Source organism: Erpetoichthys calabaricus, assembly GCF_900747795.2.
Source record: "Erpetoichthys calabaricus chromosome 1 unlocalized genomic scaffold, fErpCal1.3 SUPER_1_unloc_24, whole genome shotgun sequence".
Lineage (NCBI taxonomy): Eukaryota > Metazoa > Chordata > Cladistia > Polypteriformes > Polypteridae > Erpetoichthys > Erpetoichthys calabaricus.
The window spans coordinates 1,165,321-1,192,630 of NW_026261590.1; the positions used below are offsets into that span (position 1 = coordinate 1,165,321).

Sequence of the window (27,310 nt, forward strand, 5' to 3'; positions counted from 1 at the left end):
GAATGTGACAGCTGAAACCCATGTCTTGCATACATCTGTGTGTGGTGGTTCTTGAAGCACTGACTCCAGCTGCAGTCCACTCTTTGTGAATCTCCCCCACATTTTTGAATGGGTTTTGTTTCACAATCCTCTGCAGGGTGCGGTTATCCCTATTGCTTGTCCACTTTTTTCTACCACATCTTGTCCTTCCCTTCGCCTCTCTATTAATGTGCTTGGACACAGAGCTCTGTGAACAGCCAGCCTCTTTAGCAATGACCTTTTGTGTCTTGCTCTCCTTGTGCAAGGTGTCAATGGTCGTCTTTTGGACAACTGTCAAGTCAGTAGTCTTCCCCAGGATTGTGTAGCCTACAGAACTCGACTGAGAGACCATTTAAAGGCTTTTGCAGGTGTTTGGAGTTAATTAGCTGATTAGAGTGTGGCACTAGGTGTCTTCAATATTGAACCTTTTCACCAATATTCTAATTTTCCGAGATACTGAATTTGGGACTTTCATTAGTTGTCAGTTATAATCATCAACATTAAAAGAAATAAACATTTGAAATACATCAGTCTGTGTGTAATGAATGAATCTAATATACAAGTTTCACTTTTTGAATGGAATTACTGAAATAAATCAGCTTTGTCATGATATTCTAATTTTATGACCAGCACCTGTATATATACTGTACATCTATGGGCGCTCAGATTCAAACCGTGAGCTCACTCGGCTTTACTTTTCTCCTGATTTAGAGCAGATGCACGTAAATCTGAAACTGAACCTGGTGAAACAAGATTGCCATATTCAAAATTTAAATAATACACTTTCTGTCTATCTTAAAAACTATATTTGATGTGACCTTTTTTAATTCTAAATGGATTTTTTTTTTGTTTTTTTTAGAAATTTCAATTGTAACTTATAATTGTTTTGTGTTATGTATGTAAGCAATTTTTTGCATTTTTTCAGGTGTTTTTTCCTTTAAAATTAGCAAGTATAATTCAGTACACTGTTAATTTTCATTTCTTCTTTTGGGCTAGTTAAGGGCAGCCAGGTTGAGATTGTAGATAAGGCTTTGGAATTTTAAAATATAATTTTTTAAATCTCTGTTATTGATACACGTTACCCAAAAGCAGGTCACTTCAGTCAGGACCCTTGTTGGATGAATGAGGTGGAGAGACAGATGTTGAATTGAAAAGCTCAATCCTAATGGATATGTTTCACATTTATGCCCTATGCTAGTTTTTCTGGAAGTATTTAAAATATTTTAGCAAAATATAAATGCATTTTGCATGTTGTGAAACCACAAGGGGATAAGTGGTATTTGGAGTCTGTGACCCGAGTAAAGTGAGGTTTTCTTTTCTCATGGTTGTTTTTGATATTATTTATTGTACATCATTGACGCCTGTTCTCTCATAACATTTTCTTGTACCTCCATTCTCCTTGAAAACATGATTACTTCATATTTATTCTGCACCACACTCCAGTCCAGTTGGTGGCAGTAATGCACCATAGGTGGGTCTGCTAACTGCCATAAAAAGACAAAGAAGAAGAAGAAGAAGAAGTTGGTTTCATCACAGCTTGGCTGTGCTGCACACGGTGAACTTTTCATTTTCTGAGTATTTTTTGTAATATGTGCACTTTGTTTGGCTCTTTCAAAAAAATCTAATACTTTTATTAAAAATACTAATGCAGTGTAATCCGTTTAGATGTATTGTTATGTGTATAAAGTACAAAGACTCTCTGATGTGTACTCATCATTGCCGTGCCAAATCTCTCACTGTAGGCTTTGTAAATTAACCACACAGAATGTATAATGTGAAAACTATGCACTGTTTGGGAAATGTAATCATACAATTTGAGCATGCATCTGTAACTGCTTAAGAAACGGAACTGAAGATGAAAAGTAAAATAATAAGCAGAATGTACAACCCCAAGTCCAATGAAGTTGAGATGTTAATGCAGTGCCGCCTGAGGGATCGAAGGTCACGGACATCCAGTGTTGGTATTCAGCCTTACGTGCAGAGATTTCTCCTAATATTGATTTTTCTAATATTTTGATGATATTATGGACAGTTGATGATGAAATCCCTAGATTCCTTGCAATTGTATGTTGAGAATCGTTGTTCTTAAACTGCTGGACTATTTGCACACACAGTTGTTCACAAAGTGGTGAACCTCGCCCCATCCTTGCTTGTGAACGACTGAGCCTTTTGGGGATGCTCCTTTTATACCCAATCATGACAAACACCTGTTTCCAATTCACCTGTTCACCTGTGGAATGTTCACAACTGGTGTTTTTTGAACATTCCTTAACTTTCCCAGTCTTTTGCTGCCCCTGTCCCAGCTTTTTTGGAACTTGTTGCAGGCATCAAATTCAAAAGGAGTGAAGATTTGCAAAACAACAATAAAGTTCATCAGTTTGAACATTCGATACCTTGTCTTCGTAGTGTATTCAGTTGAATATAAGTTGAAAAGGATTTGAAAATCACTGTATTCTGTTTTTATTTACGTTTTACACAACGTCCCAACTTCATTGGAATTGGGGTTGTAATTTGAAGAAAGAAGGGGAATGGTGGTACCATAACACCAGCTATGACACCCACTGTGAGCAGAAAAATAAGCAAGAATTGTAGCCTAACCTTAATTAAATAATACCAAGAATCTGTGGTAAAATTAAATTTTTCCAGTTTACTTTTGTTTGTTACAACGATGCCTCAGGAACATGACAAATATGCGTTCCACCCATTAGCTCGATTGTAAAACACAAGAGCAGGCTGTTTAGTTTTTTGAATTTTTTAAAAAATATGCTTCACTTCAAAAATCATTGTCATGTTACAAATTAAAATATACCATTACAGTGAAGAGGTAACTTCAATTTGAAAAATACTGAACATATCCTAACTTATAAAAACATGAATAATTCAAAACTGTAATGTACAATTACTTCCCAAAAAGTTCTTGTACAAAGTATATAAGACATCTGTATGAATTAATAAATGTTCCTAAATTCTTCACACTTGTGGCATATTTATAAATCATAAATCGCCCATATCATGTTAAATTTGTGCATGTAAAAAAAGTGCCCTCAAATATCTCTATGTGGAAGAAAATACAGAAAGAGAAAGAAATGGTCCCCGTTCGGGGTAAGAAAAGAAATCCCTGCAATGTAAATAATTCTCCGATTGTCTTTATAGATTTTGGATGGAGGGTGTTGAGAACACAAATATTAGCTGATTAATATTAGCAAATAGTAATTATTATTAATATTAACAGATGTTAGCTACCTCAGATTATTGATCACTTGTGAGAGCCAAAGGGCAAGTAAGTGCTTTCCAGGAGAATTTGGAGGTCTGCACAGTCCCCCCCCAAGCAGATTAATTTAAATTGTCAGCCGCTATCCACACTGCAGATATTTAAAAACGCACAAACAGAGTAAACTGCCTTAGATTTTCACGAAGTGTGCAAGTGAAGTAACCAGTTACAGTCCTTTTAAATCTCGCTCTGAACTTTTATCACCGAACAGTAATGTCTCTCTATTTCATGCGCCCGAATTTTATGAACCAAGACAGACAAACAGGTTCCACCGAGACTTGAACTCGGATCGCTGGATTCAGAGTCCAGAGTGCTAACCATTACACCATGGAACCGTCTTAAGCACTTTTCTACAGTAAATACGGTAATGGCAAAGCACTGTAACGTGTTTATTTACATTTTAGGTGCTCGTTTGACATACTAAAAACTTTTCAGTGCTTTTTTTTAATAATGTAAATATACTTGTAATACTTCTGTGCCCTCGGAATCTTTACCCGATGCATACACTGCATTTTTGCGTCTCATATTTGGGACGACCTTCACACATTTAAGAGTTTTTATTTACCTCTGGTGAGAATTTCCGCAGTTCCTACCTGTGACATTTCACCTTCCCTCATAGTTGAGCTCACTTGAAGTTTTCTGAGTGTCTTAGGAGACTCTTTGGATGGCAGTACCTGTTCATTTCCTATGTTGCACAAAAGGCGGAGTGGTGGCTCTGAGGCTAGGGATCTGCACTGGCAATCGGAAGTTTGCCGGTTCGAATCCCGTAAATGCCAATAGGGACTCTGCTCTGTTGGGCCCTTCAGCAAGGTCCTTAACCTGCAATTGCTGAGCGCTTTGAGTAGTGAGAAAAGCGCTATATAAATGCAAAGAATTATTATTAGAATTAAAGCAATTATAGATGTTCTAAAAAAATCGTAAAAAATAAGAAGCAAACGAAACATATTGTAGCATACCTGTGTCCGGATATAAGAGGGACTAACTGTTTGAGAGGCCAAGTCCAAAATGATGGGATTCCTGGAGAAGCGGACTTGAAATCCTCGCTAGTGAGCGGAAATTGAGAGGGGCGTGTCACCGCTGCGGAAGCCCATCCCCCTGGCTGCGTGGCTCTAATGTGTACCCGAGTATTAGGTCGGCTCACGGAGGGGAGGAACAGGGAGACAGACACGTTACCTGTGACCCCGGGTACGCGAGAATTTAGCCCTACCTCTGTAATACACCTTTTACTATCAGATGCGTCCGATTGAAAACCGCATGGGGGGGTGGCGTGATGATTTCGCGCTGTCCACGGCCGTTTTCCGAGAGCTGAACAGGGGAAACAAGGCTCAAAGATCAGGGGCTATAGGTCCACAGGTACGCGAGAATTTAGCCCTACCTCTGTAATACACCTTTTACTATCAGATGCGTCCGATTGAAAACCGCATGGGGGGGTGGCGTGATGATTTCGCGCTGTCCACGGCCGTTTTCCGAGAGCTGAACAGGGGAAACAAGGCTCAAAGATCAGGGGCTATAGGTCTAGCTTCTGTGAACATGTTGGGGGACGTCTCTCGAAGATTAGGGGCAACACGCTTGAGATCGGAGGCTAAAGCCCTGGAACACCCCTGCCTAACGACGCCACTGGGCAGGCGGTGTTTATGTGTGGGCAAATGAGATAAGCAGCTGGGAGCGCCCATCGGAGTGTAAAGCGGCAAATTCCATTCCATTCCAATCCCGTTACAGTATTAAATGTGTCGAATTTCTCTAGATAAAACGCGACAACAAAAATTATTTCTTTTAGGCCCATTTTTTATACATTATTGTAGAGCATCGAGATAGAAAGACTATAAGACCCATAACGAATGGGAGTTAAGCCAAATAATGGGCGCATTGTTTCCACAACAAATGATGTACAATAGTCTTCTTGCAGAAATAAACTACGCTGTAAAAGCCATGTAAACCGCTCCGTAAAAATAACAGTCACTTCTCTAGACGGGCTATTGCACTCTCACAGTGTTACCGATCGTGTGGTGTCCCTTTCCACGTCTCTCCGTTATCATTTGCATCGCCGTGTTTATACTGTCCTGACAATCTCCACCAGCGTTCTCGAGCCTTCTCGGACTTGAAAGGTATAACGAGAATTGTCCTGGGGTTCCAGGAACGTAGAACTCAGGACACCTGTGAATACCCTGCTATCGATCGCCTCTCCATCCCCGTCATAGGGTGACAATGCTGGTTACTACAGTGTGTATGTTTTGTACATTGGATAAGGCCGTTTTTATTTTTACTTCGTTGTCTCACTAGAAGGTACTACTTAGAAAGGAACTATCTATCTAATGTAAAATTCTCTCCTGGGAAACCCTTACTGAGTGCAGATAGACGTGCGGGTATACAATGACCAGGGTGAGGTCCCGCCTTGTACCCAGCAGCATAGACTCGTCTAGAAAACGATTGACAATATGCTCCATTGCAAGGAGCTTTAAAAGGAAAACATTATTTCAGTATGTTATTGGCACAACAACTTTGTAAAATAAGTAATGTTACATAACAGGAAGATACAATTGATGCTGTGAACAGAATAATAAAAGGTTAGAAAGACATTGTTAGCAGAGGATGGTTTCGATCCATGGACCTCTGGGTTATGGGCCCAGCACGCTTCCGCTGCGCCACTCTGCTCGATATTACTGTCTGCTTGTAAATTAAATAAATAAATAATCAACATGTCGTTAGAGGGTGATGTTTATCAAATCCAGTTTATTTTTATTTAAATAAAACAAAAGTAAACCAAATGATCACTTAACGGTGCCATAAAATGATTTAAATAGGTCTCAAATGTTCAAAACTATAACTAAATCACAAAAGACACCAGAGTATAACAATAACAAGGCAAAAGAAAAGCAATACATTTATTATTCAATTGAAACATTGTGTATCATACAATAGTTAAAATCTTTTTTTTTTTTTTTTAAGTCATAATTGTTGCCTGGGTGGCGCAGCTTCACTGGTCCTCCCTGCGTGGAGTTTGCATGTTCTCCCCGTGTCTGCGTGGGTTTCCTCCCACAGTCCAAAGACATGTGAGTTAGGTGCATTGGCGATTCTAAATTGTCCCTAGTGTGTGTGTGTGTGTGTGTGTGTGTGTGTGTGCGCCCTTGTTTCCTGCCTTGTGCCCTGTGTTGGCTGGGATTGGCTCCAGCAGACCCCCATCACCCTGTAGTTAGAATATAGCGGGTTGGATAATGGATGGATGGATAATTGTTGCCGAACACAGTCGGTGGTTATGTGCATCGTGCTTTACCCAATCACATCCATTCGTCCTTCCATCTTTCAAACCTGCTTATCCAGTCATCTGGAAAATACATTTTGTTTGGAAAAGTACAATTGTGAAGTTTTAGAATTTATACTTAGGAAACAAAATAGTGCACAGTAACATGCCTTTGCCTCACTGAATAAACCTTACAATTCAGAGCTCTGCAAATTATTGCAACAACAACATCATAAATGTATTCAAATGTCAGTAGCTGGACATCCCTCAGTTACGCTTGTCTGCTCTTTAGATAGATAGATAGATAGATAGATAGATAGATAGATAGATAGATAGATAGATAGATAGATAGATAGATAGATAGATAGATAGATAGATAGATAGATAGATAGATAGATAGATAGATAGATCTTTATTTGTCCCCAAGGGGAAATTTGGCTTTCTATAAAAGCTCTTTAAATGAATAAATACATAAATAGACAGATAAATACAAATATACACACATATACCAGAATGACTAAAAAGGAAGAAGAAAGAAAACGCCTCAGTGTTAGTGTGTCATGGAGAGAATGTGCAGCATTGTTCATAATGCCACTCAGTTTTGTTTTACCTCTCTCCTTTGCTGCTACCTCCATGGTCCAGAATGCATCCTATAACTGAGCCTGCCCTTTTAGTTAGCTTGTACATTCAGTGGCCTCTCTTGAAGTGATCTTACCAGCCCAACACACACCATACTGGTTATCAAAGAGTCACAGAAGATGTGATGGATGTCACTATTGAGTCTCCCAAGTAAAAAAGAGCATGCTGTGCCCTTCCTTATATAGTTCCTCTGTGTTCTGAGACCAGTCCACCCAGTTATTGATGTGGCCCCCCAAGTACTTGTAGAACCTCGTTTTCTTTATATCCACTACCTGCTTAGTGACCAGACATAGAGGCTATTTGGTGTGTCAAAAGTCAATAAGCAATTCCTTGGTTTTGCTGATTTCTGAGATGCAGACAATTCTCTTTGCACCAAGAAACAAAGTTGTTTACCTGACTCCTCTCCTCTGTCTCATCCCCCTTATCATTATATACCCCATAATTGCTGAATCATCTGAGACATTCCACAAGTAACATGACCTGATCCTATATTTATAGTATGAGGTGTACAGAGTGAAGAGAAGAGCAGGCAGGACTGTTCCTTATGGTGTCCCAGTGTTGTTCACATCCACGTCAGAGGTGTGGTCCTTAAGTCTCACAAACTGAGGTCTGTCTGACAGTTGGTCCCGTTATCCGGGACACCACAGGCTCATCTACCTGCAGAATCTCTTCTCTTACTGTTGAACATGCACACACTGTAGTTATCCTCTTTGCCTATACTTTATCGCAAGCCTTTCTTAATTGAGCCTTCTGAATCTACAGTATATGAACGACTACGTGCTACTGGCATTTTATTTAAGTTTTTTTGGAACTTGTTGTGTCACAAATAATTTTTTTTGAGGATTGGCGAACCATTAAAAGGTTACTTTGCTAAATATCTTCCAGTCAATAGCTTGCTTTAACGAACGACATTAAGTAAAGCGCCCCTGTGTTACTATGCCAAACTGAGTTCGAGTGTCAGTCTATCTAGATATTTATCTTTGTTTATGACTGAGACTTGTTACAATTAACGTATTTATCAGATATACGTAATTAGAAATCATTTTACCGACTATTAACTGGTCAATAGCAATTTTATTTAAAACGTAACGCAGGTTCCACAAAGATTCGAACTCGGATCACTGGATTCAGAGTCTAGAGTGCTAACCATCAGACCATAGTTTCAATACCATCGTACTACTAAAATGCCCGCGGTGTTTAGGCATTCACTTTATTAAAATAGGTAAAAAGTATTTTGTTTTCGTAAGTACTCGTTTGTTTTCTTATATAATTGCGTTGTTTAAAGACTAAAGCCGGGACGCGGATAAAAATCTGTCATTTTGAACTGAGCATATTACCCAGAAAATGAATATATTCTGTACTTTTAATAGCAATGTGTGCGATCACAAAACACTTTCCAGAGAAAACAATATTTCAAATGTATAGGGTTTTAAAATTAACGTATACCAGTGGATCTACGTAAATAGCACGTGAAGAATACAATGCTGAGATATGCTAATGTTCAAAAACAGAGTTAGCAGAGGATGGTTTCGATCCATCGACCTCTGGGTTATGGGCCCAGCACACTTCCGCTGCACCACTCTGCTTTTCAAAAATGTAAATTTGCAGTGATGTAAAAAAAACTATACAAGCATCCAACTGCAGTCAGGACATGTTTCAGTTCTTAATATATCAGCGCACCTCAGACACTATGAAGCCCGTACGTTCCCGTCGCCTTCTAGAGACACACTCGTCATGCGCTCGTGTGTCGTCCTCCCCGTTATCAGATGGAATCGGGAGCTTCGAGGCCTGTGTAATGCACGCTTCAAAAACTTGCAACATGTATTTTCACATCTGGACCTCTTACAGCAAGTCACTACCACAGAATGAGTTTGTCTGTTAATTTTTGTATATGGAGAATGTAAGAAAATAAATGCATAATAAGAACGCCACAATGTCATCACATTTCAATATAATAAAACACAAGAACAACGTATCAAACATTACTTTTATTTAAGGTGGCATAGTGCAAAACGGCATAAGGTATAGTTTCGCTATTGTCTCGACTGCTACAAATACAATAGACCATTATGAATTGTATTAATAGACAATTTCCTTAATATGAATCAAATGAACCATATAATTTGAGTAAACAGTGCATGCCGGTCTTCAGAAGTTCTTTCGAATATTCACTTGGCATTACTACTGTGAACTGTGTTATTACTGACCTCATTATTTTCTTGTTTTTATATTAATGCAATACTTTACGTTAAGTCTCCCAATGCGGTTTTATTGATAAACTGTATTGCTTTACTTTTTATACCTCCGACAATTTAGTAACCAGACTCATTTGAGAACAATATTGACATCTAGTGGATTTTTTGTGTAAGTTACTAATGGCTTTTACTTTATAATTTAGATGTATAGATCTTTATTGTCATTGTCACTTTTACAAAGGAACAACGAAATTGAAGGACACATTTTACACACATTCATACTCATATACATGTATGTATACTTCTTTATATACCATCCAATAAATAAGCTATAATTTCCTTCTGAGCTGCAGTGTGAAATACTCTGAATTCTTTTGCCTGTGTTCTGACCGACACTCCAGAGTGAACACTCCATGTCCTGAACTCCTCATAGACACACAGTCGCCTTTTGCTATGTGCATACTCATACCAGAAGATTTCATACCATACTGATGGCTTTGCTGTTATAATGGCCCCTCTGCGCATCTTTGTGTAATTATTTGCTACAAGCCACAGCAGAACAAATCCACTGTTGAAACAGAATTGGAGAGACAAAAGAATTAACATATGCAGCCTGAAGCTAAGAGGCTTGAATAAATTATTGATAGGTGATGTCACTGTGGAATATGTAAAACTCTACTCGTGACAGTTGCTGTGAGCAGACAAGTGAATAGGAAACTTATCCTTACCTCAAGAAAATGGTACTGAGAATCTAAAATAAAATGCGTCACTTCCAGGTTCCTTTTGTTGTCACAAGCATGACCAAAAATATGGGAGTCTATCCCTCCTCAGGAAGAACAGGCACTGTGTTTCTTCACAGATGATGTTAGAGGACTTTTGTTGACTATACACTAATGCAAAACTGCCGAGCGCAGAGCAGATTACACCCGGTGTCCTCCCAGAGGAGAAACCCCTTTCTCAGATTAAACAGAATGGGCTCAAGGCTCACCCTGCTGGTCCCTCTAAGGAAAATATTTCTGCTCTCTTAGCCTTAAAACATTTTCCAGCCCCAAAACCAGAAGTTTTCTAAAATTTGTTCAGACATTAATTGCTAAATTATGTGCAACAAGAACTGGAACAGATATTATGACTGTGACCTCCATTCCTGCTGTTGTGAATATTTCTCTGATGGCTCCTACATTGCTACATACACCAGATAATTTCAGATCGATCATCTATATGGAATGCTAATGGTATCCATCCATCCATCCATCCATCCTCTTCCGCCTATCCGAGGTCGGGTCGCGGGGGCAGCAGCTTGAGCTGAGATGTCCAGACTTCCCTCTCCCCGGCCACTTCTTCTAGCTCTTCTGGGAGAATCCCAAGGCGTTCCCAGGCCAGTCAAGAGACATAGTCCCTCCAGCGTGTCCTGGGTCTTCCCCGGGGCCTCCTCCCGGTTAGACGTGCCCGGAACACCTCACCAGGGAGGCATCCTGATCAGATGCCCGAGCCACCTCATCTGACTCCTCTCGATGCGGAGGAGCAGCGGCTCTACTCTGAGCCCCTCCTGGATGACTGAGCTTCTCACCCTATCTTTAAGGGAAAGCCCAGACACCCTGCGGAGGAAACTCATTTCAGCCGCTTGTATTCGATATCTCGTTCTTTCGGTCACTACCCATAGCTCATGACCATAGGTGAGGGTAGGAACATAGATCGACTGGTAGATTGAGAGCTTCGCCTTGTGAGCAGAAAACATCCCCACCTATCACTGGTACACTACACTGCTTTTCACAGCATAATTATATGAAACTAATAATTAGAACACGGCTTATCAATGCGTCTATACTATATTCTTGTCTAGTTGATGCTTATTAATAATTATATGTGAAAAAGTATTGCTGTTTCTCTATATATGAACGAATCTATGCAAAATGTATCTTAATTTTTCTCTATACGTCATTTTAATTTTCTATTTAAATAGGTTAACATATTCAGATAAGTTGGAGAGTGCAAATTAAGACACTGTCCCACCCCAAGCAGCACGAATACTAGCTACGCCACTGCCTGAAACATCCATTAAATTCCCAGGACACCTTGGCACAATATCTCTGAAAAGGATGTTTAATGACTACATCCCTCAATCCGGGGATGCGCCCAATCCAGCAAGCATCGGACACGAGACAGAAACACAATCCCTGGACGGGGCATCAATTCATCGGAAGGTGAACACAATTACACTCACACACTAGCGTCATTTTAGCAGCACCAAATCCCCAAACCTTCATGTATTTGGGAGGAACCCGGAGCCCACTGTGGAAACCCAGCAGGAAAACACGCAAACTCCAGGCAGGGAACACCAGCGACGTGACTCTCTGCGAGGCAGCAGCGCTACCGCTCTTTTACCGTGCCGCCCCCGCATGTGTAATTATTAACAGTATTCATTGTTTAAATGAGCTTAATGACTTATCTGTAAAATGTAATATAAATACTTTAATGTATTTCATCCTGAAAGTGATATCCAGTGTAAACCTAAGGATTCTAAATGTGCAGAGAGCTGAAATATCATAAATGTAATGTGTTCTGTGTGGCGATTGCTGCTGTCCCTGCTGGAGGAAGCCCCAGAAGCTCATAGCGATTAACAACTGGGTCGGTTTTAAGATGACGTTTATGATGGTCTAGGGTGGCACGGTGGCGCAGTGAGTAGCGCTGCTGCCTCGCAGTTGGGAGACCTGGGGACCTGGGTTTGCTTCCCGGGTCCTCCCTGCGTGGAGTTTGCATGTTCTCCCCGTGTCTGCGTGGGTTTCCTCCGGGCGCTCCGGTGTCCTCCCACAGTCCAAAGACATGCAGGTTAGGTGGATTGGCGATTCTAAATTGGCCCTAGTGTGTGCTTGGTGTGTGGGTGTGTTTGAGTGTGTCCTGCGGTGGGTTGGTACCCTGCCCGGGATTGTGCCCTGTGTTGGCTGGGATTGGCTCCAGCAGACCCCCGTGACCCTGTGTTCGGATTCAGCGGGTTGTAAAATGGGTGGGTGGGTGGTGGAGTCAAGTCAGTAAAACAAGAAGAGTCACCATTTAAAATCCAAGTCTCAGTGATGAAGAAGAAATCCAGATTATTTGAGGTAATAAAGTCTTGCAGAATAAAAGTTTTATTAGACACTGATCTCACGTTCAAGAGAGCAGCCCTGATAGATGAAGAGCTCGCTGCAGGATGAGCGCGGGTGAGCTTGTGAAGATTAGCAGTGTCTACTACTCGATTGCAGGCCGAGGAAAAGTGATGCTGTCTTGAAATGGAGAAATTAAATTCGGTGTCCAGCGCCCATGAACCATTGGTGGAGTCCTGAGCAGGAGAAGATGGGTCATAAACGACTCGCAGGCATCGGGAAACAAAGCTCTGGGACTTGAGTCGCCGTTGTTTAACAGCAATTCCGGCTCTTTTCCCACGACGGCGGCGGGTGCGTTTGTGTCTCCGAGGGGCAAATAATTAAGACACAACTGCCACTCTTAATAAAACAGCCTCTGGGGTGCTGGAAAGGTGGGGTGTTTTTATGTGGGTTGGGTTTTTAGTGTGGTGTGTTTTTTTGCTGTTTCTTTTGTCCTGACTTCGTTTTGTTTTTCGGCTTGCTGAAGTAAGGAAAGTGAATAAAACCATTGATTAGTTTTCTTTTATTTGATAAGGTGTGTGTGCTGTTTACTATAATATATAAACATTTCTCTTCGCAATATTTCCAAATATTTATTTTTACCTGCTTCAAATTAATTAAATGTCAGCATCAACTAGAATATATTACTTCCCAAATTTTATACATACATACAAACACAAGGCTGTGAACTATTATTTATTCATTCTTATTGTGCTTTCTGGATCGGTTCGCAGCCGAGTGTGAAGTGGCTGGAATGAGAATCAGCACCTCCAAATCCGAGACCATGGTCCTCAGCCGGAAAAGGGTGGAGTGCCCTCTCAGGGTTGGTAGCGAGATCCTGCTTCAAGTGGAGGAGTTCAAGTATCTCGGGATCTTGTTCACGAGTGAGGGAAGAATGGAGCGTGAGATCGACAGGCGGATCGGTGCGGCATCCGCAGTAATGCGGGCGCTGCATCGGTCTGTCGTGGTGAAAAAGGAGCTGAGCCGCAAGGCGAAGCTCTCAATTTACCAGTCGATCTATGTTCCTACCCTCACCTATGGTCATGAATTATGGGTAGTGACCGAAAGAACGAGATCGCGAATACAAGCGGCTGAAATGAGTTTCCTCCGCAGGGTGTCTGGGCTTTCCCTTAAAGATAGGGTGAGAAGCTCAGTCATCCGGGAGGGGCTCAGAGTAGAGCCGCTGCTCCTCCGCATCGAGAGGAGTTAGATGAGGTGGCTCGGGCATCTGATCAGGATGCCTCCTGGACGCCTCCCTGGTGAGGTGTTCCGGGCACGTCCAACCGGGAGGAGGCCCCAGGGAAGACCCAGGACACGTTGGAGGGACTATGTCTCTTGACTGGCCTGGGAACGCCTTGGGATTCTCCCGGAAGAGCTAGAAGAAGTGGCCGGGGAGAGGGAAGTCTGGGCATCTCTGCTCAAGCTGCTGCCCCCGCGACCCGACCTCGGATAAGCGGGAGACAATGGATGGATGGATGGATATTGTGCTTTCATTTTTATTGTACCCCTCTTGATTATCTTTGCGGCCGTCTGAGACCATGGTAAAGGTGATCTATAAGTAAGTGAAATGCGTTATTATTTGTTATAATTATGATTCAATAGAATTTGCAGGCAGTTTGTTTAATTGTGATTTTAACTATGCTTGTTGTCCATGTGTTCCTTAACAAATAAATCATTCATTAAACAGTTTTTGTTTAATCAAAAAATAAAAATAACTAAATCTGCAAAGTAGAATTCAAAGCACCGTTCGTCGAAGAGAAAGTTTAAAAAATATATATTTTAGAGATACTGTATATTCTTCCATTCAGCGATGTGCCATGAGCTGGATTCGAACAGAAATCTCTATGGTAATTCTTGGTAGGCCGTCTCTCAAGAATCGCAGCTACACCTCCACCAATCCGCGATACCCTTGGCGCGCGCGTAATCTGCAGGCAATGTGACGTCATCAATAGTGAGGAAAACAAAACTGGAGAGCGCGTGCGTTTCGTGTCTTTTACTTGTGAATACGGAAGTGGAAGGAGACGGTTGAGTGAGCAGACTTTTAAAAAAAGCATCATGTCACCCAGATGCAGAAGGTAAGTGGTTCGAGTTTGGAGTCTTGACTTTTCTGATGTGAATTTTGTTTCAATCTTTCAACTTCACTCCGAGTTACTGCACGCTACGCTACGGAGTGTTACAGATTGTTCTCGACTGCATTTCTGTGTGTCCTTCGGTACTCGCCATTCATTGTTTTCTGTATGCGGCTCGCGTCGCTTCGTGTTGTCGAGACTTGATTCTACTTTAAACCACCGAGGAACTTCGCCATCCTTAGCCGTATCTTCTGTCGGTGTTCCGTGGGATCCAAGAATTCTTTGAGCTTGAGGAGAAGGCAATTTCATAGTCAAGGTACGCTTTTTTTAAAGAGATGTGAGTAAAACGCCCACCGCAACACACGGTTACATTAAACATAACTCGTGAGAGCAGTGCAGCAGTACAGCCATTGTGTCCTAAAACTCCATCAGATAAGAGAAAGCGCACACACAACCTCCTCCTCCGATCAGTATCTGAGAGCAAATATGGCCAAAAAAAGCCGTTTGGGGTACCACGATTTAAGGTGGGACTGAAAATGAGAACAATTAGCCAACTTAAACCTCCTTGTGTTTCCGTTTAAAACGGCACTAATACTCAACCGATTACCTGGCAAGCGGTTTTACGATAAATTATTTTTTAATAAATCCCGCAAACACCCGAACATCTCTTAAGAGAGACAATTACATTTTATTCCTATGAAGTTTAGACCTCATTTTCCATTGAGTTACAAGCTCGGGTGTATTTGAATTCTTCCAACTGAATGAGTGTTTGTGCGAGACATGTAGTGTAGGATCGTTTACTTTTTATTAAAAAAAAAAAATCTACACGTTCCAAGAATACATAACATGACAATTGATATAACCAATATAAGGCATACGGTTCTTAGTTTTCAATACACAGGATAAAACTGGAAAAAGTCACACACAGAAAATTGAATATCAAACTTAGATTAAGTTAAGAATTCTTATCAGAGCAGTTGATTTAGTAAATGGTTTCTTTTTGTTGAGATTACAAACCTATGGGTGTAGTTGAGTTGATTTAATAATAGATTGGTTCATACCCACTTTATTCTGCATATGATGGTATCCATCTCTTACATGTGCTAGTATTGGGTAGGATGCAGATTCAAATCTCTTTACTGCCTTGAGCAAGGCCCTTAACCTGAAAGTTTTTTCAGGATCTCTTGCTGTACAATGGCCGACCCCGCACTCTGTCCTATAAAGGTTATGTGAAAAGACAATATCACCTCGGGGATTAATACAGTATACCAAATCTTAAAAAAAATACATATACACAGTATATCTTGTATTGATTGTAGTTACAGAGTTATTAACTGAGTTAATGGCTATATTATCAACATGTAATTGTATATAGCAGCTTTGAAAAGTGAACTTATTACAATTATTTAATTACAATACAATACAGTTTATTTTTGTATAGCCCAGAATCACACAGGAAGTGTCTCAATGGGCTTTAACAGGTCCTGCCTCTTGACAGCCCCCCAGCCTTGACTCTCTAAGACGACGAGGAAAAACTCCCAAAAAAACAAAATCCTTGTAGGGAAAAAATAGAAGAAACCTCAGGAAAGGCAGTTCAAAGGGAGACCCCTTTCCAGGTAGGTTGAGCGTGCAGTGGGTGTCAAAAGAAGGGGGTCAATACACAGAACAGAACAAATCCTCAATAAAAAATAAAAAAATTTTTAGAAGTACGGAGCAGAATTTAACAGTAGATGATATCACATAATAAGATTTGGATAATTTTAGACTCCTGGAGACCTCATCCATCAAGCTGCCTCCCCCATTTGGCCATTCCACAGCTGAGACAGTGTTGGGCCAGCCAATCCAATGAAAGGACCCCTCTTTCCCACAATTCCTGCCATCCTTCATCAGGAATGACTTTACCTTAGGCAGGCAAAACAACTTGGTGGGTGGGCCGTGGCACCAAGTGCCACATTTGAGTACCGAGAAGAGAAACAGAATAGGTGAGGGTTAGTATCCGATTCGAACTATCGTGTTACTTATGTTTTAGTGCTAATGACTAACAACAGAGATGCAGTCTGTACAGTTAATCAGTAGCTCTAGTCAGGATATGCTAAACTGAAGTAGTGAGTCTTCAGCCGGGATTTAAAAGCTGAAACCGAAGGGGCATCTCTTATAGTAGCAGGCAGACCATTCCACAGTCTAGGGGCCCTGTAACTAAAAGCTCGACCTCCCATTGTTATTTTATTAATCCTTGGAACCATAAGCAGACCAGCATCTTGAGATCTTAATGTGCGCTCTGGTTTGTAAGTCATGATACACATACAGTACATACATATATACATATACACACATACATATATATACACACACATATTGGTTGTAAAGTTTTATTTATTATGAACATGTTCTTCAGTTTGCATATTCAGGGTTTATGTCCAAATGTCTGTTAATGTCAGTAAGATTTAAGGCCAGTACTAAAAGTGCCAGAGAGCTGGTCGAATCTTGCAAACGACAACGCCATCAACAGACATTTGGACATAAACCCAGCATATGCAAACTTAAGAAGAACATGTTCATAATACATAAAACTTTACAACCAAACCCCCACCCCCCGATCACACTGACTTAGCCCAAATCCCATCCGCCACACCTCCAAGTCAATATTTCTATATTTTGCCTTTGATTCTTGCAAGTCTAAGCATTATACTCTGGTGAAGGCCCCTGACAGGGGTGCAAGCTCAGGATTAAAAACTACTTTATGATACGTGATTCATTTTCTTCCTTTGCAAACCGTATCACAGAACTTCTCATACTTTATACACTGCTCTAAATGAAAAGGCCTACACATCTAATGGAAATGATGCCCTGCCTCATTTGATTTGTTAATTGCCATTTTCTTGCCATTATCACTGGAATATTGTCCAGGTGGTACTTCAGGGTGTGTAGTAACACAGTCTGGTCCAACTCTGCTTTAATGCAGACAGATGGTTTGTAAGTAATCAACACAAGTTGGGACACCTGTGCAAATTGTATGCTTCAAATTTCAAGGCTTCATTTACTTGAATTGCTGTAGAACATCTGTAGGTTGTAACCTATTAGTTTTCCCTGAAATTCCCTTTTTAAGTTGTTGCTAACCTAAACTTGAAATGTAAACCTCTGACAGTTTACTGCTTACCTTTTGACTGGTAGTGGTCCTGTCTGAAATATAGCTTAATTGAAAAAAAAACAAACTATGTAAATCTCAAAAAAAGTGTGCAGGTGTATATACATGTAGTTGGATACAGAGAAGCTAATAACTTAAATGTTTACCAAGCAAAAGGGGGCTTTTGTGAGATCAATAAGACAGTGGTTGGAAAAAGGAGAAAAAAAATCTTTTTTTTTTTTTGTGAAGTCTAGAAGATAGAGGGGTAAAATCAACATGCTTTGAAAGCTCATAATTGAAGGTGTCCTTTGTGAGAATCCTACATTAAGTGAAGAATTTACAACCAATTTTTTTTACAAAGAACTTTATATATTAAATAGTAATCTTGACAAGGCCATTGAAATATTTGGGTCCCAGCATATAAGTATAAATGAAATAGGCCATCAAAAAATGTAAAAGATAATAAATCACTTGGGAACGTAGGTCACATTTCATATTTTTACGTGCAACTTCTTCAAAGGCTTTGAAATGAGAGAATGACCTAATTCAGTGAGACAAGGCATCATTACCTTAATTCCTAAGCCTAATAAAGATATTCTACTTTTGGATAATTGGCATCCTGTAACGCTTTGTAACAATGATTACAAGATACTAGCCTTGGTATTCGCTAAAAGACTGAAATGTGGGATAAATGACCTTGTTGACGAATGTCAGTCATGTTAAAGATGGTTATATTTCTAATAATTTCTGTTTGATTTTTAGACTTGACTGAATATAATGAATTGCTTTGTGGAGACTCAGTGATTCTATTTCTGGATTTTCAAAGGGTATTTGATGCAATAAGACATGAATATCTTTTGACAAAAATGTATTTATGAATTTAGGGAAACCCTACAAAAATTTTAAATTTAATTATTTTGTTTTTTTTGTAAAAGCAATTAAATTTCCCTTTTGAAACACATTTACTTACTTGGAAATTAAAATCAACAAAACAACAACAACAACAACAAGTGAAAACAGTGTGCTAAACCAGGGGTGGGCAGATTCAGTCCTGGAGGGCCGCAGTGGCTGCAGGTTTTTGCTCCAACCCAATTGCTTAATAAGAAGCCCTTATTGCTCAAGTAAAACTTCAACTTCACTTTACTTGTCTCGCTCGTTAAGATTTTGAACCCTTATTGCTTATTTTAGTCTTAAACAGCTGTATTCTTGGTTTTTAATTGCTCCTAATTAGCAATACCATGCAAATGACAAAAGAGACCAGCATTTCTCCATTTAGCTTGTTTTCATTTACACCTGTGTGTATTTATCATGCACTATTTGGTTTAATTAAATACTTGGAAGGAAAGTGAAGAGAAAAAAGTGAAGCACTGATAATTACTCATCTGTTTTAGACTTCAAATCATTTGGATGATATCCTTAGAAAGGAAAATAAAACTAGGATATGAGAATGACCTGACATGGCAGAGTTAAAGCACTAACAAGCCATGCAATTAAATAATTGACAAGGATTGTTTTTTAATTAAGCAACTGGGTTGGAACAAAAACCTGCAACCCCTGCGGCCCTCCAGGACTGAATCTGCCCACCCCTGTGCTTAACCTTAATCCATTTGTTACTCTATTAAGAAAACAATTAACTCATGGCTGGCTAGAGATCTGACCGTTCATGGCAGATTCTTACTACCAAAAGCTGAATGCTTATCTCATATTTCCTATACATTTTCAGCTCTAGAAATTTCAGACTCTTCTTGTACCATTCTCTTCATTGCCAGCCTTTAGCAATTGAAAACTAAAAGTAGTAAAAGTTTAATAGATGTCATTGAACTTAATCATCAGTTTGTGTAATGTTAATGCAAATGGCCAGGAGATGTCACTAGGGAGGTGAGTGTTAAATGCTTCAACGTGATTTCCAACGCAGTTGCTTCAAATGTTTCGATGCTTCTTGAGGCTTCCCTCCGCCCATTACTACTTTACATTTCTGATAAGTCTTCTTTCGGGTGCTCCCGTTAGGGGTTGCCACAGTGGATCATCTTTTTCCATCTCTTTCTGTCTTCTTCCTCTGTCACACTCATCACCTTCATGTTCTCTCTCACCACATCCATAAACCTTCTCTTAAGCCTTCCTCTTTTCCTCCTGCCTGCCAGCTCTATCCTGATCATTGTTCTCCCAATATTCCCAGCATCTCTCCTCTGCACCAAACCAGCACAATCTCGCCTCTCTGTCTCCCAACCTGAGCTGATCCTCTAATGTCCTCATTTCTAATCCTGTCCATCCTCGTCACACCCAATGTAAATCTTAGACCTGGAGGTGGCAGAGTTAAAGATGCTGTCTCCTTCTTTCTGGTCAGTGCCTTTCACTCTTGCTGATATTCATCTGTCACAAATCACTCCTGACACTCTTCTCCACCCGTTTCAACTTGCCTGCACTCTCTTTTTCACCTCTCTTCCACAAGCCCTGTTACTCTGTACTGTTGATCCCAAGTATTTCAACTCATCCACCTTTGCCAACTCTACTCCTTGCATCCTCACTATTCCACTGACCTACCTCTCATTCACACACACATTTTCTGTCTTGTTCCTACTTACCCTCATTCCTTTCCTCTCTAGAGGAGATGTCCACCTTTCCAGGGTCTCCTCCACCTGTTCCCTACTATCGCTACAGATCACAATGTCATCAGAACAGAACTTTACAATTCTGATAAGTAAATGAGAAAAACAAACTGAGCAGAACTTGAGTCTGTGACTGTGGTGGACAGAATATGAGATGAGAACGAATACAAATGTATAGAGTGGGAGATAAGTGTAGTTCCTCACGGTAATTTTTCTAATTTTCCTGTAGATGTTAATAACTGGCAAAGGTCATCCATCCACAGCACAAAGTGTGCAGAAAGTTGATTTAATTTTAAATTTGCCAGTTTTACCCAACAATATACACTCAATAACAAGTAATGACAAAGTGAAAAATTGTCTTCTGAAAGGTTTGCAAATGTAATGCAAATCAAAAAACTGAACCTCTCATTCATATATGTACTCGGACTCTTACTTCTGTACTTTGCAGAAGCCCCCTTGGCAACAGTTCCAGCTTTGAGTCTTCCTAAGTAAGTCTCTATAAGCTGAGAACACCAGGATTTAGGCAGTTTATTAAATTCTTCTTGGCAGATCTGTCTTCCATTTTTGAGCTGTGTGAAGTTACTTTATGGTGGTTGGTGTTCCAATCCTGCCGCCAACTCCCAAGTTTTTCTTGCAAGATGGAGGACCAATTGCAGGACTGGACTGAATGGGGGTTGCCAATAAGGATCGCGAGCTGTTTTGTCATGTGGTGGGTGTGGCAACACGCTGTACCAGTGCATGCTCCCCAGCCTGACCTGACATGAGATCTTCACAAGCTCTGTTAGATTGTATGGGAAGCATCTGCAAATCTGCCAGGTCTCTCCACAGCTGTTCTATGGGGTTTAAGTGTGGTGCTTAGCCGGACCACTCTTGGACACTCAAACTTCCCCCAAAGCCAGCATATCATTGACTTGGTGGTATACTTTGTGTCATTATCATACTGAAAGGAAAGCCATCTCCTCGGCCTGGGGCTGTGTGTACTCTAGAGCAGGTTTTGCTCAAGGTTCTCTCTGTATTTGACTGCATTCATTCTTTCCTCAGTTCTGACCACTTTTTCCATCCCTGCTGCTGAGGAGCACCCCATAGCATGATGCTGCCACCACCATGCTTCAATGAAGGGATGATATTAGGCAGATGATGAGCAGTGCCTGATTTTTGCCAGAGACAGTGCTTGGAGTTTTGCCCAAATAGTTCAAATTCTGTCTCATGCAACCAGAGAATCTTTTTCCTGTTGCTCTCAGAGTCCTTTAAATGTTTGTTGGCAAACTCCAAGTGGTCCGTGTTGTGCCTTTTACTCAATAGTGACTTCCATCTAGCCACTGTACCATAAATGCCTGATTGATTGATTACTGCCAAGATGATCGTTCTTCTAACTGGTTCTCCCAACTTCTAATGCTCGGTTTAAGCAACCATTAGGTGTTTGATCACCTTCTTGACCAATGCCTATCTTGGAGTGTTCCTCTGTTTGGCTGGACTGCACATTTTAGGTGAAATCCTGGTGGTGCCAATCTTCTTTCATTTCACAATTATTGGAGGCCAGAGTATTCCTGGAAATGCCCACAGCTTTAGAAATGGTTTTTATGCCCTTGTCTTTATCTATGCCTGACCACAATTTGATTGCAGTTTAAATCGTGGGGCCTTACATACACAGGTACACGTGTGCTTTTCTAAACAATGTCAAATCAAGTCAGTTTGTCACAGGTGGTCTCCAATGAGGTTCTAGACACATCTCAAGAAGAATGAAAACAAATAGGATAATAATAATAATAATAATAATAATTCATTACATTTATATAGCGCTTTTCTCAGTACTCAAAGCGCTATCCACACAGGGAGGAACCGGGAAGCGAACCCACAACCTTCCACAGTCTCCTTACTGCAAAGCAGCAGCACTATCTGAAGAGCTACAGCAAAGTGTTTGAATACTTCTACTGTTGAAATGAGAGAATACAGTTTTGAGACTTTTCTGAAAATGTATTTTCATGTTGTCATTATGGGTTATTAAGTGTAAATTAATAGGCAAAAGTGTAAAATGTATCCATTTAAAATTAAACCTGCAACACAATCAAGTGTACAGAAAATGAAAGGCTCTGAATACCTGATGAAGCCTCCATATGGTTTATCCATCTATCCATCCATCCATCCACCCAGTATATAACCCACTATATCCTAACTACAGGGTCACGGGGGTCTTCTAGAGCCAATGTACGGTTTTTGTAAACTGCGTAATCCAGTTTAAACAGCATACATTTCCATGCATTGAGTGGGATTGGATTTTTGTTTCTCTCCCTAATCCTATACAACCGTACTGCACAATTTTATATCTTTTGGTGCTAAAGTTCAACTGGTAATGCCTGATAATGAGTATTAAAGAAGTTGTTATTAACAATTTGAAGTCTGTGTTATTGTTGCACAGCTTCAGTAGTGCGAGTTTAAACCTCAGCCTGTTTACTTCCCATGTGCAGTTTTCATGTGTGCCCTTTTTCTGCCTTTATTATTAATAATAACAATAATATTTGTTCTCCCATGTTCTAAAGATGTATTTATAAATCTAACTTTGCTTTACCAAGGTAGTGTTAGATCGATACTGACTCTTTTGACTTTGGTATCAATACCAGCTTTCAGACCGCAGTATTGGTACTGAGTCGGTAAATAATGGTCATCCCTACATACCACCTGACCTCTCTCCTGTTATTAAGATCCTCTTTGAGTAGAATATTCATGAAGGTTAGTAATTGGTTGCTACTTACCTGGTTTCTCCTCTTAGGGTTACCCATAGTAGATTGTTCTTCTTGTTTCAGCCTGTTGGACCTTCAATCTGCTGATAATTTGAAATAAAAAGTAATGTGTTACTGTCGGCATGCTACGAATGGTGAATCTTCTTATTTAATACGCTACCGTGGCTGTTCGTTTGTCTGTCCAGGATTTTAAATCACCTGTAGCTTGCAAACCGTTTCACCTATTGACTTGAAATTTGGTACACATATACTACGTGATGTCTACTGTCCGCTTTCGAGGTGATGATTTTTATTACTCTTTTTATTTTTTTATTGTAGAATAAACTCTCGGCAGCATGCAGCAGGGCGGCCGTACAGTGCATGCGTATGGGCGCCGTTATCATTCCCTACCACATTCGCTAATTTATTCTTGAGGCAGATTGAAGATTTAAGTGCCAGCTTAAGTGAAAAATTAAAGTAAATGTACTAAGTAATTGCAACACAAAAACTAACTTAATCAGTTTTAACGTAAAAAGATAAAAGAGAAGCAGCGGGCCGCTAGGGTAGAAAAAAGAAGAACTGCTCAGAGAGCAGCAAGCGAATGCTAAACAGACAGAGGAAGAGTAAGAAAACTAGGAATGCACAAGTCAAGTGTATTCACTGCACATTATCGTGCAGTACGCCGTTACTGGTCTTTATATAAACCTTAACAGAGGGGGTGTTATGAAATGACATTCAAGTGACTTCAGAGCTAAGTGATGAAGTTTTAATGAAGTTACTTCCTGTTCTTTTTACAGAGAAAAAGAAGACGCTGATGTTTACTGGAACATCTCAATGGATGTGAAACTGGAGAGCTGTGATGTGGACACAAATATCATGGATATTAAGGAGGAGGACTGTGAGTTTGAGTCCATCTACCTTAAACAGGAAAGTCTGAGCATTAAGGAGGAGAGCAGTGAACTACAGACAGTGGGAATTAAAGATGAAGCTGAAGAGAAGTCTGTCAGCATTGAGACAATTAACCATACAAATCTGGACAGTGTAAAAGAAGACAACCTTCATGATGGGTGTCAAGATGGAGTGGTAACCTGGTTAGACTCTTCTCAAAGCAGACACTGTTCATCTCCAGAGCCTTCTGTCAATGTGAAGACTGAATCATTACAGTCTAAACCAAAGAGGACTAAGAAAAGTACATCTGTTAGAGCTCAAGAAAATCGACCACCATCTACAAAGCAGTCTGGAAAAAGTAAGTGCAAAATAAAAAATGGGCAAGGTTTAGAGTTGGAGTTTATGGGCTTGATAGGTCTAGTCTTGCTGTTTTTATGAGAAATACTGTGTTTTATTGTGTGCTTAAATGTAGTTTGAGATTTCATCAATGTTTATGTAAGGTTTGCAATTTTTCATGCAAAAGTCCTAAACATATCCTTGGTAAAGAGTGCAATACAAATATACAGCTGCAAAAGAAGGTTGTGAACCTTTTGGAATTCCCTGGATGTCTGCTTTAATTCATCTTAACAATGAGGTCTGATCTTCATCTATGCTCCAAATACAGACAACTGAAGCTAATAACCCACAAACAATTGGAGGACTTCTTGTCAGTCCTGAACACATCATTTTAACATTCACAGTCCGCTCTGTGACCCTCCTGTCTTTACAGACTGGTTGACCCTTCTTTAATAGAAATGGCCTCCACCAAACTTCACGTGGCTGGTGGTCAGCCTTGAATTTTAATCCATACCTTCTCTCCAAACCTTTTTGGTTCCTTTTATTCCTGAGAGCTCTTTTCTGATCAGTTCTCTTTAGGTCATGCCACAGCATCGCTTGTCTCTTACTGGCCATTCCAGAACACCAATTTCCTTCTGTTTAAGTCTTTCTCTTTTTGATTTCTTCCTGTGATTTGGCTCATTATCCTGTATCATAATTCAACTTTTGTTACGCTTCTGCTATCCTGATTTTTTGCTGTCGGATTTCTTGATAATATTTTGAATTCACTGTCCCTTTGATCGTTTCAAGCTCTCCAGACTCTGAAGAAGCAAAGCAGGCCAACCCATGATGCTCCCTTCACCTTGATGCTTTAGTATCAATGTGCAGTTGTCTCTTACCTCCAAACATGGTGTCACATGTTTTGACAAATGAGTTCAACTTTTTCCTGATTCGTCTACAGAACATTGTCTGCTCTGGAACATCGAGGTGATCTTTTACAAGTTTGAGATGTGCAGTGATGCTTTTGTTAGATTATACTGGTTTCCTTCGTGTTGTCCTTCCATTTTTCACTCCATCTTTTTTTTTTTCCACTAGTTTTTGCATTTGGCTACAGTCAGTGTCACTTCTGGTTACATGAGGTGATACCTGGACCAAACAGAAATGGCACAGGTAGTCCAACTTCTCCTAGATTGGCAGACACATCAATACCATGTGTTATTGCCAGAAAGGTTGCTGTGTCTCCCAGCACAGGGTGTGGAGGTGATTCCAGGATACAGGGAGTTACTCTAGAAGAGCTGGACAGGGCCCCCTGTAGAAGGTCCTTAACCCATCAGCAGTACCCACTGGTATCTGCTCCTTTGGGCAAGGAGGAACAGGATGAGCACTGCCAGAGCCTACAAAATGATCTCCAGCAGGCAAGCCACTGGTGTGAATGTCTTTGACCAAACCATCAGAAACAGACTACATGAGGGTGGCATGAGGGTTCGACGTCCTCTAGTGGGCACTGTCAAGCTTGATTGGCATTTGCCATAGAACACTAGGATTGGCAATTCCACTACTGGCACCCTGTGCTTTTCACAGATGAGAGCAGGTTCACCCTGAGCACATGTGACAGACGTGAAAGGGTCTGGAGAAGCCGTGGACAACGTTATGCTGCCTGTAACATTGCTCAGCATGACCGATTTGGTGGTGGGTCAGTCAGGGATGGTATAGCTGGGGGGGGGCATATCGATGGAGGGATGCACAGACCACTACAGGCCAGACAATGGCACCTTGACTACCATTAGGTATCTGGATGAAATTCTTGGCCCACCCTTTGTCAAACCCTATGCTGGTGCAGTGGCTCCTGGGTTCCTCCTGGTGCACGACAATTCCCGGCCTCATGTGTCTGCGAGAGTATGAAGGCAGTTCCTGGAGGATGAAGGAATTAATACCATTGACTGGCCCCCACACTCACTCACCTGACCTCAATCCAATAGAACATCTCTGGGTGGGACATTATGTTTCAGTCCATCCGACACCTCAGACTGTTCAGGAGCTCAGTGATGCCCTGGTCCAGATTTGGGAGGAGATCCCTCAGGACACCATCCGTCTTTTTATTAGAATGTTGTCAGGCATGCATACAAGCACATGGGTGCCATACAAACTACTGAATATGATTTGGAGTTGCTGCAATTAAATTTTGGCCGAATGGACTTGCCTGCCTACTGCATCATTTATTCCCTTTGATTTTCGGGGTGTCTTTGAATTCAGCCCTCTGTAGGTTGATCATTTTCATTTCCATCAAACAATGTGGCTGCCATCCTTTCGTTCGTAACACATTACCATATCAGGCCATAGCAGTAGAGATAGCCAGCAGGATTTTTTTTCCCCATTGAGTGCTGATGGGTTTTCAAAGTGTTCGTTTAATTTTTTAGTGCGTAGAATTCGCACTATAACATGACATAAGCACAAAAGCGGAAGTGTACTTACAAACAAAAAGATCCAGATGCATAAATCAGTGCGGTCGCCAACTTCCATGTTCTTCCGCTACATAAATCCTGGCCAGCATGGAAATTAACGCACGTGCACACGCCTGCTGCCCCACCCCAACTCCTCCCAGAATTACGCCTCTTTGAATATGGAAATCAATATAAATAGTCCTTAAGCTCAGTGTTCTGTGAAAAGGCAATAGCAAAAGTACGAGGGAAAAATAGAAAAATTTCAGCGAATATCAAGTGGAGGCAAAGAAAAACGTACTATTTGTTGGTTTAAACAGTGGTATAAACAACAAAAGGAAGTTGATTGAGTGACATACCGTGTCGGAGAAACTCGAAAGCTCAAGTTCGCACAGTGCCCGAAATAAAAAAAGTTGTCAGATATCAAAGTCACCGTGAAAAGCGAGTCGTATCCCACCTTCTGAGTGTCATATGAAAGCTTATTAGGGTACAGTGGAAAAAAAAAAAAGACAGTGTGAAAAAAGCACGAAATGTCAACTTTAATCTCGAAATTTCCACTTTAATCATGTAGTTTATTTTGTCATTAAAGTAGAACATCATAAACTCAATCTTAAAATCGTTTAGTTACAATGGGATTTGAGAAACTAGTAAATTAAAGTAGAGCGTTAAGTGCTTT

The 27,310-nt window shown here is 40.6% G+C and overlaps 1 non-coding gene and 1 pseudogene across 1 annotated transcript; one reads left to right on the top strand and one right to left on the bottom strand.

Annotated features, from left to right (window-relative positions):
* Positions 1 to 27,310, top strand: part of LOC127526389 (zinc finger protein 420-like) — a 537,318-nt pseudogene that overhangs the window by 499,720 nt on the left and 10,288 nt on the right.
* Positions 3,553 to 3,624, bottom strand: trnaq-cug (transfer RNA glutamine (anticodon CUG)). The gene has a single exon. It is a non-coding gene; the product is annotated as a tRNA-Gln (tRNA).